At 42.5% G+C, this 13,884-nt stretch overlaps 1 long non-coding RNA gene across 1 annotated transcript; it reads right to left on the bottom strand.

Annotated features, from left to right (window-relative positions):
- Window positions 1-973: 973 nt before the first annotated feature.
- LOC110493879 (uncharacterized) lies at window positions 974-5,003 on the bottom strand. Its single transcript, XR_005036980.2, has 2 exons — window positions 4,670-5,003; window positions 974-3,920 (listed from the first exon to the last, which is right to left on the bottom strand). It is a non-coding gene; the product is annotated as an uncharacterized LOC110493879 (long non-coding RNA).
- Between the last annotated feature and the right edge of the window lie 8,881 nt (window positions 5,004-13,884).

Genomic DNA, 13,884 nt, shown 5'->3' with positions numbered 1-13,884 from the left:
TTCTTATTTGCAATAAAAGTGACTGCAAAATGACACTACATTATCTACGATGAATTTAAATTGGGCACAACATAATCTGAAACACAACAAAAACAAACTGCAAATGCGTCCAACAAGTTTGTAGAGTCACAAGCTTGATGTAGTCATTGCATGTTAAGAACATGTACAACAAATACAACACTTTTGGCTACTTTAATACACATATAAGTGTAAACTTTTGGTTCCCTAAAATGGGGGACTATGTACAAAAAGTGCTGTAATTACTAAACGGTTGACCCGATAAAGATAAAAATACCCTCCAATTAAAGCTGCACTTTAACCTCATAGTCATTGTATACTTTCAAATCTAAAGTGCTATAAGAGGCAAAACAGCAACAAAAATGTGTGTCTGTCCAAATACTTTTGCACCTCTCTGTGTATACTGATTGATTCTTGACAAATATAACTTATAAATGCCTCATGAGTTTAGTTAAACTTTCATACCCCATCAGAACCCCAAATATAAGATTGTTTTACTCCGTTGTTTATAAACAATGCAACTGTAAACAAACACTGTAGCCTCAAAACATGGCCGGGATTTCAATCCGATCGCTGATTTAGACAATGTGCTATTTAAAACTAATTCCAATTGAGCCATATTATGCAGCGTTTACCGTGAATGATGGTCTCCGCGGTACATTGCTTTTAAAAAGTGCATTTAAAAGTCCCAAAATGTGCTCCTTCAAAGCTTAATAAACAAAATGATATTGGCAAGATCAGTTTTCAGTTTGCCTAATTAATACAACCCTGGTTTCCTTTTATGGCAACATGTTCCGTAGTTCAGCCATATCTCATGCGGTAGTTAAAGGGTACCAAAGAGTCATAAACTCAAATGTGTCTTGCAAAACCTCGGCTAAAGAATGATTCAAGCGACAAGTGTTGATGATTAGTTACATGAGAAACGAGACCAAGATGAGACTCTGGACAAGGCGGATACGGTATAGTAAAGGCCGTTTATTTAAGCGTAATGATATCTGGCAAAACGTGCTGCACGGCCCCCATTCGTCCAGCTCTTAGGGAACTATCGGAAGAAGAAGAGGCCTAAAACATATTGTGCAGTTCATTTATACATTGAAATGACGTAGGTAGATTCTGGTAGTCCTGGCTTCTGGTAGGTTGCTTGTAGGTGATAGACAGTCCTCTCCAGCCTGGTGTCAGTATCCCATTGGTTCTCGACAGAGTTCTTTGTCTTTGGAGCCCATCCCAAAGGGTTTTGAGTGTGTGCGTGTATTTATGGGTTTCAGTGTGTATATTATCTTAGTCAGCCACCCGTGTGGGGGTTTCCAGTGTAGTTAGTATATAGAGAAACAGAGAGAGGGGGAAGGTATAACACAGAGTACAAGCCAAAATTGCATGGTTAGGCCACAGGCAGACAACAGTCAGTGAATGCGTTATTACATGTGTTAATATGTTATTACAAATCCCCCTCTTCACATCTAAATAGACGTGACAAAAACTAAAAGTAAGAAAAATAGAACAGGAAAATTGTAGTCCCCCTCTTCACGTCTCCAAAGAGACATGAAAACTACTCATATGTGCATGTTACAAACTCCACCGGAGGATCCTCCTGTTGTAGGAGGGGGAACATCAGTGCAGGGTCATTATTTGGTGCAATAGCAGAAGTAATAACTTGAGAAAGCAAGGAGCGGGCACATGGGATGCAACAACAGCCACAGACGGTTAATATAGCAACAAACACAGAGATAGAGACCAGAATAGAAGAGACCAGGACCTTATATTTACCAAATGTATCCATCCAGGAGTCCCACGTGCTGGTATCAACCCCAGAGTGGGATTTCATTTTACCATTCAGGGTACGCAGGCCTTCTAACGCAACAGTGAGACTGCCATCAGAGGCTGTGTTATTGGGGATAAATGTGCAACATTGCTCCCCAAACATAAAACATATCCCACCCTTCTCAGCCAGCAGCATGTCAACGGCAATGCGATTCTGAAAAGCCATAAGGGAGGTAGCCGCCAGTTGACCATGTACGGCCTCAAAACCTTGTTGAGTCCAGTTTCCAAATTTTTGGACATTGAGATGTATATAGTTAATGCGGTCAACATTTTTATTCACAGTGCACCACCAGCAGAGAGATGATTCAAAACCTGCGGCGACCTGGTCCACCAGCTTGTACTCATCAGGGACCCCCCTATAAACACCTATAGCATCAATATACGTGGGATCCCCAACAGTCAGGGCTGCTTCCCGCTTGGTTCTGGTAGGCAGAAACTGTGGGTCCACAGCCTGTATCCGGGTCACCAAATCACCCACACCTATAGGGTAAACAGAGATAGGCAGCAGAAGTGTTACAAGCGCACAAGTACCCGTAGCATTATTGGGATGTCTGTCAAAAAGCTGAGGTCCCCCACACCACCACCAGATGTCAGCCCTGATCACTGGCTTAAAACCACCAACTACTACGATAGTATTTGTACACCAACCATCAGGGAGCAAACCTAACTGTAGTATACCCCCTGTCATGTTAATACAGGAGAATTCGGCCCAGGCAACATCAGAGGAAAATACTGGTGCCCTGACCGTAGCGGAGACGACAGGGTAAACTGCCTCCCACAAGGAGCAATTACCAGTCAGATTGTCTTTGTCCATAAGGGGCATTAAACATCCGATCTCGACAGTGGCCGGGACAATGCGGAGCAATGGTCTGGCACCCATGCAAACTACGCAACTAGTGGGGGTTGTATTGGCTGCTTGTTCGGTCAATAATAACCAATTGTTAGACAAACCTGAGACACCTGTAGCAACCCGAATGTTCTCATCCGGGGTAGGGGTAGTGACCACTAAAACAGCAGAACCCCACCCATCCCTGTGCTGGGGTAGGGTATGTGGCTTTGCCATACTGTCACGCACCGTCACAGAAGTAGGCTGTGGTTGTGGCGTAAAGCAGATATATAGTGTGAAATAGACTTCAGTCCTGCTGATATCTACATATGGGGACAACGTAAAAACCTGGCAACCCATAGTGGTCCCAGGTCGTACAATCAGCTTTAGTTGAAAACCAGTGCGTGAAAGTGTAAGCCGTTTGCGCCAGGCAAGGACAACCCGTCCCATGGAATAGCTGGACCAGTCATGCCCTGTTTCCGCCACCAGGTTTTTCCAAGACCACTCACAATATCCCCCTTTGGTTATGTACCAGTTCAAACTGGAATAAGTCCTGGCAGGTAGCCCCAGACTATTTCGCGCATTACCCAAAAGGCTCCAAGGCAGATAAGCGGTGGTGGTGGCATTGAAAGGCAAACACAAGGGGTGCTCTTCAACTCCTGGGGGGTGCACTTAGTGACCCCCACCTCACGCCTAGAAACGGTATGGTCTTGTGGTAGATAAGAGGGGGAAAAAGGAGAGAGAGTTAGTTTCACCTGGCAGAGTAGAATTCAGTGTGTGAATCTGTAGTGGGTGCATCTGTTGGTCTATAAGCCATGTGAGTGTGCATACAGTGACTCCTCCTATGAGAAGAAAAATAACAAACAGGGGTCCGGAGATCCCCAACCGTTCCCAAGGAGTACGGTGTGACTTAGTCAGTGAATATGGGGCTGAACCTCCCATTTTCCCTGACTAAGGAGGTGCAAGATTTGGGGCCGAATGTAGACCACTTAGGTCAGTTCTGACTTCCGTCAGTGTGCGGGAAGGGGTTGGAGCTGGTGTACAATGTGTGAGGTGGTGCCAAGGTGCGCCCAATATACCTTTGACCTGGACTGAGTGTGAAGTAACCTTCTTCACTTCGTACGGACCAGTCACCTGGGTTCCAGCCACTTTCTCTTGTGGACCTTTACCCTTACCCAGTCTCCAACTTTTACCTTCAGTGGCACTGGTTCCTCCGGCAGTTCTCCCTCCTGGACCTTTCGAACCTGAGCAGAGAGAGCTGCAGAAAGTTTCGTCAGTTCTCACCAGATCAATTCGTTACACGGCACGGCGACCGCACAACCCCGCCCAAACTTTTGACTCGGCGGTCAAATTTAGAGCCGGTGGTCAGTATCACTCGGTCTCATGGAACGGTGAATCAGTGACATTAATCTGGAGAGATCAGGTTTAATTCCTTCACTCCTAGTCCAATTATTTAGCTTATTAACTGATGCTCCTAGTGGGATGCCAACTCCACTAGTCCCAGTCTTAAATATATGTCTTGATCAATTAACAAAACATTTCATCATCTCATTCATATTTCATTTCACTGAGTTATCGAATCCCTCACCGTAACACCTAGCCGATTGCCACATCGACTATTGCCAGACTATATGGATCCGATTAAAACAATGTATCACATTCCATCAAATTCTGTTATCAAATCCTTCACTGTAACACCTAGCCGATTTACATATCAACTATTGCCAGACTATATGGATTAGATTTTAAACAATATATCACATTCTGTCCTCCAATTCCTCACCGTTACACCTAGCCGATTTACATATCAACTATTGCCAGACTATTTGAATCAGATTTGAACGATATATTTACACAGATATCATTACGCAAATGCCTTTGGTTAGTGGATAATTTTTTTCATAAATTTAACGGCAATTCATACTCACGCACCCAGTACTCCTGATCATAATTTGGAAATTGACTATGATATAATATGCAGATTTTGATTTAACAGGTTCTGCTTACCTTATAGTGTCGAGCTCTTTGATCAGTTTCCTGAGGCGAGTTGAATCCCCGATGGCTCCTGTAGACAGGTCGCCCGTCCTTCTAGAATCTGTCGTCAACTTGTCTTTTCTCTCATCAAGTCTATGGACCGAATTCATGGGTTTCAACCATCCTCTTGCTACCATTTTGTTGATGATTAGTTACATGAGAAACGAGACCAAGATGATACTCTGGACAAGGCGGATACGGTATAGTAAAGGCCGTTTATTCAAGCGTAATGATATCTGGCAAAACGTGCTGCACGGCCCCCATTCGTCCAGCTCTTAGGGAACTATCGGAAGAAGAAGAGGCCTAAAACATATTGTGCAGTTCATTTATACATTGAAATGACGTAGGTAGATTCTGGTAGTCCTGGCTTCTGGTAGGTTGCTTGTAGGTGATAGACAGTCCTCTCCAGCCTGGTGTCAGTATCCCATTGGTTCTCGACAGAGTTCTTTGTCTTTGGAGCCCATCCCAAAGGGTTTTGAGTGTGTGCGTGTATTTATGGGTTTCAGTGTGTATATTATCTTAGTCAGCCACCCTTGTGGGGGTTTCCAGTGTAGTTAGTATATAGAGAAACAGAGAGAGGGGGAAGGTATAACACAGAGTACAAGCCAAAATTGCATGGTTAGGCCACAGGCAGACAACAGTCAGTGAATGCGTTATTACATGTGTTAATATGTTATTACACAAGCCATATCAGTTACAATACAAACCATTCAAACCTTTTAGATAAACTCTCGTCTTTGGTGCGTACATTGTATGTTTTTAGCATTGAGCAATTCAGCTGTGCCCAGGCTGATGCTATCGCAAATATTATTTGGGATCCCGCAGGCTCTTACATAATTTAATTGCTCACTTTGCATAAGAAACATTGTGTTGACAGGGTTGCAAAGTAATAAACTTCTCCTATATTTAAAATGTAGGCTGAATATTGCACTGGATTAGACCCAAAGGTAATTTAGGTTATATTATAGAGTATATTTACATATTGGGTGATAGTGAATGATAGGGCTGTGTGTAAAATAGTTTATACCTGTAATCAAGAAGTCAATTGTTCACAATTGATTAGCGTGTTTTTTTTAGAGGTGCTAAATGTACTTATATAATTTTGACGATATTGACACAAAGGGATGTACTATTTTCATTCCTTTCAGAAAATAAACTTTGCACTGTTTCTTCAAATCTGTCAATAAGGATTGTAGCATCCAGCCAAATCATTCTAATATGTTACTTAAATTGAAACATCAATGAACATAGTGCCAAATCATGTTGTTCCTATCCTGTATGAATCTGCTGGGAGCTAACCAACATTAGGCTCTAACTAGCAAATCAAACGGCTCTGGGATACGAATAATAATGTCAGCTAGGGAGACAGCCAGCTAACATTAGCTAGCTAGCTAACAGTACACTTTAGCTTAAGACATGTAGCTAACTAGCTAGGTAAACAATTAACCTAGCTAGGTAAACAACGTGTAAGATCACACACATCACGTAACCTTAGCTAATGAGCCAGTCAGCTAACGTTAGCTAGGTAAATAGCAATGAACATAGTGCCAAATCATGTCGTTACTACCCTGCATGAATCTACTGGGACTTATTTGGTGAAATTGTATTTTAAAGTACACATATTAGCTACTAATTACTCGTTTGTACATCTGTATATAAGTAGCTAATGAGGTCTTTATTTTGTATTATTAGCAATGTTTTAGGCCGTAATTAAGTATTTTCTTATTCAAAGTTCTGATTTAAAGACACACTATGGATGTTTAGATGCTAATTGTTTCTATAAAATGTTTACTTGATTGTTGAATACATTTCGTATCTCATGAAACATTTTCAGTTTCATGCAAGCATTGTATGCTGTTTCTCGTGAGTGTGGGGAGCTGTGCCCCTTTGCGTTTCATGTTACATAATACGCCATACAACCAGCATTCATATATATATGAAAATATATTGAATATTGGCTGCATGGTGTATATGTGGGGAGGTGTGCTCCTTTCTGTCCAATGAGGTCAATTGATAAGCGTGTTTTTTTAGAGGTGCTAAATGTTCTTACAGTTGAAGTCAGAAGTTTACAAACACTTAAAGTCATTAAAACTTGTTTTTCAACCACTCCACAAATTTCTTGCCAAAACCATAGTTCATTAATAAGTCGGTTAGGACATCTACTTTGTCCATGACACAAGTAATTTTTCCAACAATTGTTTACAGACAGATTATTTCACTTATAATTCACTGTATCACAATTCCAGTGCGTCAGAAGTTTACATACACTAAGTTGACTGTGTCTTTAAACAGCTTGGAAAATTCCAGAAAATGATGTCATGGCTATAGAAGCTTCTGATAGGCTAATTGACATCATTTGAGTCAATTGGAGCTGTACCTGTGGATGTATTTCAAGGCCTACTTTCAAACTCAGTGCCTCTTTGCTTAACATCATGGGAAAATCAAAAGAAATCAGCCAAGACCTCAGAAAAAACATTGTAGACCTCCACAAGTCTGTTTCATCCTTGGGAGCAATTTCAAAACGCCAGAAGGTACCACGTTCATCTGTACAAACAATAGTACGCAAGTATAAACACCATGGGATCACGCAGCTGCCATACTGCTCAAGAAGGAGACACGTTCTGTCTCCTAGAGATGAACGTACTTTGGTGCGAAAAGTGCAAATCAATCAATCCCAGAAAGACCTTGTGAAGGTGCTGGAGCAAACAGGTACACAATTATCTATATCCACAGTAAAACAAGTCCCATATCGACATAACCTGAAAGGCCGCACAGCAAGGAAGAAGCCACTGCTCCAAAACCACCATAAAAACGGCAGACTACGGTTTGCAACTGCACATGGGGACAAAGATCGTACTTTTTGGAGAAATGTCCTCTGGTCTGATGAAACAAAAATAGAACTGTTTGGCCATAATTACCATCATTATGTTTGTAGGAAAAGGGGGGAGTCTTGCAAGCCGAAGAACACCATCCCCAACCGTGAAGCACAGGGATGGCAGCATCATGTTGTGGGGGTGCTTTTCTGCAGGAGGGACTGGTGCACTTGCCAAAATAGATGGCATCATGAGGGAGGGAAATTATGTAGACATATTGAAGCAACATCTCAAGACATCAGTCAGGAAGTTAAATATTGGTCGCAAATGGGTCTTCCAAATGGACAAGGACCCCAAGCGTACTTCCAAAGTTGTGGCAAAATGGCTTAAGGACAACAAAGTCAAGGTATTGGAGTGGCCATCACAAGGCCCTGACCTCATCCTATATAATTTTTGGGGGACAGAACTGAAAAAGCATGTGCGAGCAAGGAGGCCTACAAACCTGACTCAGTTACACCAGCTCTGTCAGGAGGAATGGGATAAAATTCACACAACTTATTGTGGGAAGCTTGTGAAAGGCTACCCGAAACATTTGACCCTAGTTAAACAATTTAAAGGAAATGCTACCAAATACTAATTGAGTGTATGTAAACTTCTGACCCACTGAGAATGTGATGAAAGAAAGAAAAGCTGAAATATATAATTTTCTACTATTACATTTCTCATTCTTAAAATGAAGTGGTGACCTTAAACAGGGATTTTTTTTACCAGAGTTAAATGTCAGGAATTATGAAAAACTGAGTTTAAATGTATTTGGCTAAGGTGTATGTAAACTTCCGACTTCAACTGTATATCATTTTGAGAAGATTGACACAAAAGGATGTCCTATTTTCATTCCGTCCATAAAATAAACTTTGCACTGTTACTTTAAATCAGTCAATAAGCATTGTAGCATCCAGACAAATAATTCCAATCAATCATACATTGTAAAGTTAAGTAACCCTTACAATTCATTCCCTTCATGCCTGCAATTCTACACATTTTGACATGACTTATGCCATGTTCATTTGAGTGAAAGTGACTAACAAAATGAATCGGGGCCCCGTGGAGGTCAGGGCCCCTGGGGACTTGCTCTGCGTGCCGGTCGGCAATTTGTCCATGATTACTTTTTTCAGATAGGCTGGCTAGACTAATTTACCTTTTTTCCACGAATAGAGTACCTTTTGAGTATTGTAATTTTTTTCTATAATAACTATTTTTTTCACATAATTTTATCATTCTGTCATAAAGAGCATAACAAACATGTTTTCTCATCTCAACAGGTGTCACGCCCTGATCTGTTTTTCCTGTCTTTGTGATTGTCTCCATCCCCTCCAGGTGTCGCCCATCTTCCCCATTATCCCGTGTATTTATACCTGTGTTTTCTGTCTGTCTGTGCCAGTTCGTCTTGTTGTTCAAGTCAACTCTCAGTGCCTGCTTTTTCTCGTGCTTCTGTTTTTGACCCTTGCCTGTCCTGACTCTTTTGCCTGCCTGCCGTCCTGTGCCTTTGCCCCTACTCTGTATTGCCTGCCACTGTTGTTACAATAAACATTGTTACTTCAGAATAAATTAAGCAAAATCCCACTGAAAAAACTGGTTGAATCAGTGTTTTTTCCACGTCATTTCAACAAAAAAAATCTATGTGATGATGTTGAAACAACGTGGAAAACTGATTGGATTTGGAAAATTTTGTATTTTTTTCAATAAACTTTTAACTTAAATCCAATAACATGGTGACATATTTTGTATATTTCACTTTGAATACATGCTAGTTAACAATTCAATCAAATGTAAATAAAAATAGACTGGTCTGTGACCAGTGGGACACTTATAAAGTTGACAATTAAAGTTACAAGGTTGACCATAACAGGGTTGACGGTTTCATCTTAAATCAACCATAATTCCCCATGTGTGCAACAAGGAGGGGCAATTGAAGGCAAGCTTAACAAAAAAAATGTTAACTTGCTAAAACATTTCTAGCCTATCTATGCATGGGTAACAGCATTGACGTGTTATGCTCAACTCGCTCAGTTTTCCACAACAAAACACCAGAAAATGTCTAAAAGAGTTAAACCAGCTCACCTGTTTCTACAGAATAGTTTTACCATGTAAAAAATAGTGTTCAGTTCACATTACGGGATTGACCTTATACCTGAGGGACAATTATATTTTTTATCACTAATTACAAGTCTGTTGTAGCTCATATTTTTTACCAAGATGGCATAGCAGTTCAGACGTCTTTTGTCCTCGTCTTGTCGTGTCCTGTATATATATATATTTACAACTTTTTTCACATACATTTTATTTTTATTTTCCATCAACTCATCTTCAAAACACTCTCCTGCAACCCACCTCACCAATTTATATTTATAAATAAGTATTATTTACCTCAAATCTGTAATCCTCCAAGAAGCTAGCCAGAAACTCCAAGAAGCTAGCCAGAAACTCCAAGAAGCTAGCCAGAAACTAGCCAGAAGCTAGCCCAGAAGCTAATCCAGAAGCTAATCAGAAGCTAGTTCAGAAGCTAGTTAGCTTCTTTACTAGCAGATCGTTAGTATTCAGCTAACCACGGTTTGTGGTCATCAGCTATCCTTTAGCTCAAAAATCTATCGCCAGTTTTGTACGGTGCAGCGCGGCTCGGATTTCAACTGCTCTCTGGACATTCATACCCAGATCTCACAGCTGCTATCCGTGTGACTATCGGCTTTCGTCGATTCCGGAGCAAACATAAATTATTCTGGAGCTAGCCAGCTCCGTCAATCACTCCTGAGTTCCATCAATCACTCCTGGTCTGCAGTCACCTATCCGGACCCGTTTTACTGTCTACGCGGAGCCCCACCGGGCCTTCACAACTGGACTGCCGACGTTATCTACCCGAAGGAGATCCGGCTGGCTCCTCCGTCGCGACGTTACCTGAACGCCCATCTGCGGCCTGCTAACCGTTAGCTGTCTTACCGGCTGCTATCTGAATAGACAATCGGACAATTTATTTATTTTTATTATTATTATGTTTTCTTCTTGGGCCTCTATAACTATATCTATTGTTCTTATTTTTGTTGTTGTTGTGTGATTTGGATTAATCCCCTCTACCACACGGAAGGAACCCCACTAATCTACTGACGGAACGCAAGAGGTGGCTAACAACAGACCTCCATCCTATGCTAGCTTGCTACCGATGGCCTGGCTAGCTGTCTAAATCGATGTGACCCCCAACCAACCTCTCCACTCACTGGACCCTTTTGATCACTCGACTAAGCATGCCTCTCTTTAATGTCAATATGTCTTGTCCATTGCTGTTCTGGTTAGTGTTTATTGGCTTATTTTACTGTAGAGCCTCTAGTCCTGCTCACTATACCTTATCCAACCTATTAGTTCCACCACCCACACATGCAATGACATCTCCTGGTTTCAATGATGTTTCTAGAGACAATATCTCTCTCTTCATCACTCAATACCTAAGTTTACCTCCACTGTATTCACATCCTACCATACCTTTGTCTGTACATTATACCTTGATGCTATTTTATCGCCCCCAGAAACCTCCTTTTACTCTCTGTTCCAGACGTTCTAGACGACCAATTCTTATTGCTTTTAGCCGCACCCTTATTCTACTCCTCCTATGTTCCTCTGGCGATGTAGAGGTGAATCCAGGCCCTGCAGTGCCTAGCTCCACTCCTATTCCCCAGGCGCTCTCTTTTGACGACTTCTGTAACCGTAATAGCCTTGGTTTCATGCATGTTAACATTAGAAGCCTCCTCCCTAAGTTTGTTCTATTCACTGCTTTAGCACACTCTGCCAACCCGGATGTTCTAGCTGTGTCTGAATCCTGGCTTAGGAAGACCACCAAAAATTCAGAAATTTTAATTCCAAACTACAACATTTTCAGACAAGATAGAACTGCCAAAGGGGGCGGTGTTGCAATCTACTGCAAAGATAGCCTGCAGAGTTCTGTCCTACTATCCAGGTCTGTACCCAAACAATTTGAACTTCTACTTTTAAAAATCCACCTCTCTAAAAACAAGTCTCTCACCGTTGCCGCCTGCTATAGACCACCCTCTGCCCCCAGCTGTGCTCTGGACACCATATGTGAACTGATTGCCCCCCATCTATCTTCAGAGCTCATGCTGCTAGGCGACCTAAACTGGAACATGCTTAACACCCCAGCCATCCTACAATCTAAACTTGATGCCCTCAATCTCACACAAATTATCAATGAACCTACCAGGTACCTCCCCAAAGCCTTAAACATGGGCACCCTCATAGATATCATCCTAACCAACTTCCCCTCTAAATACACCTCTGCTGTCTTCAACCAAGATCTCAGCGATCACTGCCTCATTGCCTGCATCCGTAATGGGTCAGCGGTCAAACGACCTCCTCTCATCACTGTAAAACGCTCCCTGAAACACTTCAGCGAGCAGGCCTTTCTAATCGACCTGGCCGGGGTATCCTGGAAGGATATTGACCTCATCCCGTCAGTAGAGGATGCCTGGATATTTTTTAAAAATGCCTTCCTAACCATCTTAAATAAACATGCCCCATTCAAGAAATTTAGAACCAGGAACAGATATAGCCCTTGGTTCTCCCCAGACCTGACTGCCCTTAACCAACACAAAAACATCCTATGGCGTTCTGCATTAGCATCGAACAGCCCCCGTGATATGCAGCTGTTCAGGGAAGCTAGAAACCATTATACACAGGCAGTTAGAAAAGCCAAGGCTAGCTTTTTCAAGCAGAAATTTGCTTCTTGCAACACTAACTCAAAAAAGTTCTGGGACACTGTAAAGTCCATGGAGAATAAGAACACCTCCTCCCAGCTGCCCACTGCACTGAAGATAGGAAACACTGTCACCACTGATAAATCCACCATAATTGAAAATTTCAATAAGCATTTTTCTACTGCTGGCCATGCTTTCCACCTGGCTACTCCTACCCCTGTCAACAGCACTGCACCCCCAACAGCAACTCTCCCAAGCCTTCCCCATTTCTCCTTCTCCCAAATCCATTCAGCTGATGTTCTGAAAGAGCTGCAAAATCTGGACCCCTACAAATCAGCCGGGCTAGACAATCTGGACCCTTTCTTTCTAAAATTATCTGCCGAAATTGTTGCCACCCCTATTACTAGCCTGTTCAACCTCTCTTTCGTGTCGTCTGAGATTCCCAAAGATTGGAAAGCAGCTGCGGTCATCCCCCTCTTCAAAGGGGGGGACACTCTTGACCCAAACTGCTACAGACCTATATCTATCCTACCATGCCTTTCTAAGGTCTTCGAAAGCCAAGTCAACAAACAGATTACCGACCATTTTGAATCTCACCATACCTTCTCTGCTATGCAATCTGGTTTCAGAGCTGGTCATGGGTGCACCTCAGCCACGCTCAAGGTCCTAAACGATATCTTAACCGCCATCGATAAGAAACATTACTGTGCAGCCGTATTCATTGATCTGGCCAAGGCTTTCGACTCTGTCAACCACCACATCCTCATCGGCAGACTCAACAGCCTTGGTTTCTCAAATGATTGCCTCGCCTGGTTCACCAACTACTTCTCTGATAGAGTTCAGTGTGTCAAATCGGAGGGTCTGCTGTCCGGACCTCTGGCAGTCTCTATGGGGGTGCCACAGGGTTCAATTCTTGGACCGACTCTCTTGTCTGTATACATCAATGAGGTCGCTCTTGCTGCTGGTGAGTCTCTGATCCACCTCTATGCAGACGACACCATTCTGTATACTTCCCGCCCTTCTTTGGACACTGTGTTATTAACAACCCTCCAGGCAAGCTTCAATGCCATACAACTCTCCTTCCGTGGCCTCCAATTGCTCTTAAATACAAGTAAAACTAAATGCATGCTCTTCAACCGATCGCTACCTGCACCTACCCGCCTGTCCAACATCACTACTCTGGACGGCTCTGACTTAGAATACGTGGACAACTACAAATACCTAGGTGTCTGGTTAGACTGTAAACTCTCCTTCCAGACCCATATCAAACATCTCCAATCCAAAGTTAAATCTAGAATTGGCTTCCTATTTCGCAACAAAGCATCCTTCACTCATGCTGCCAAACATACCCTTGTAAAACTGACCATCCTACCAATCCTCGACTTTGGCGATGTCATTTACAAAATAGCCTCCAATACCCTACTCAACAAATTGGATGCAGTCTATCACAGTGCAATCCGTTTTGTCACCAAAGCCCCATATACTACCCACCATTGCGACCTGTACGCTCTCATTGGCTGGCCCTCGCTTCATACTCGTCGCCAAACCCACTGGCTCCATGTCATCTACAAGACCCTGCTTGGTAAAGTCCCCCCTTATCTCAGCTCGCTGGTCACCA

The sequence above is a fragment of the Oncorhynchus mykiss genome, chromosome 17 (assembly GCF_057628025.1).
Source record: "Oncorhynchus mykiss isolate SJ-2025 chromosome 17, ASM5762802v1, whole genome shotgun sequence".
Classification (NCBI taxonomy): domain Eukaryota; kingdom Metazoa; phylum Chordata; class Actinopteri; order Salmoniformes; family Salmonidae; genus Oncorhynchus; species Oncorhynchus mykiss.
The sequence above is the reverse complement of the archived record's forward strand: the minus strand, read 5'-3'. Positions and strand labels throughout refer to the sequence as shown.